Source organism: Octopus bimaculoides, chromosome 1 (assembly GCF_001194135.2).
Source record: "Octopus bimaculoides isolate UCB-OBI-ISO-001 chromosome 1, ASM119413v2, whole genome shotgun sequence".
In the NCBI taxonomy this organism is placed as follows: domain Eukaryota; kingdom Metazoa; phylum Mollusca; class Cephalopoda; order Octopoda; family Octopodidae; genus Octopus; species Octopus bimaculoides.
In genome coordinates, this window is record NC_068981.1 from 111944073 (window position 1) to 111944428 (window position 356).

The window sequence follows — 356 nt, forward strand, 5'->3', positions numbered from 1 at the left end:
CACACACTCACACACACACACACACACAATTTAATTCAGCCTTAGTCGAAAGACAACTGTTGTTAATGTCCTGTTGTTGCATTTTTAATTGTGTTCCATTTCTCCGTTTTTTTGTCCTTGTTTACGTATACATTCACTTGCTTTCTTCCAAAGAATCTAGTGCTCTTAGCTTAGATTTTCTTGGGGCCAGCCAGATTAGAGTAGTCTTGAGAGAAACCAGCTGAAACTACAAAGACAATCTGGTACTCGACTGAAGATTGAAATGAATGACCCGTGTGTTTTTTCCTGTCCTTTTTTTGTATCATCTAACTGTCCGAGTGTTTTGTTGTCACCTGTTATATTCTTGTTCCATTCTT

General features: G+C 37.9%; 2 protein-coding genes across 4 annotated transcripts in view; one reads left to right on the top strand and one right to left on the bottom strand.

Moving 5' to 3' along the window:
- The window catches only part of LOC106874050 (ER degradation-enhancing alpha-mannosidase-like protein 3), a 344953-nt gene that overhangs the window by 280204 nt on the left and 64393 nt on the right, over positions 1–356 (top strand). The window lies entirely within an intron of this gene.
- LOC106874461 (ER degradation-enhancing alpha-mannosidase-like protein 3) overlaps positions 1–356 on the bottom strand; it is a 193216-nt gene that overhangs the window by 96249 nt on the left and 96611 nt on the right. The window lies entirely within an intron of this gene.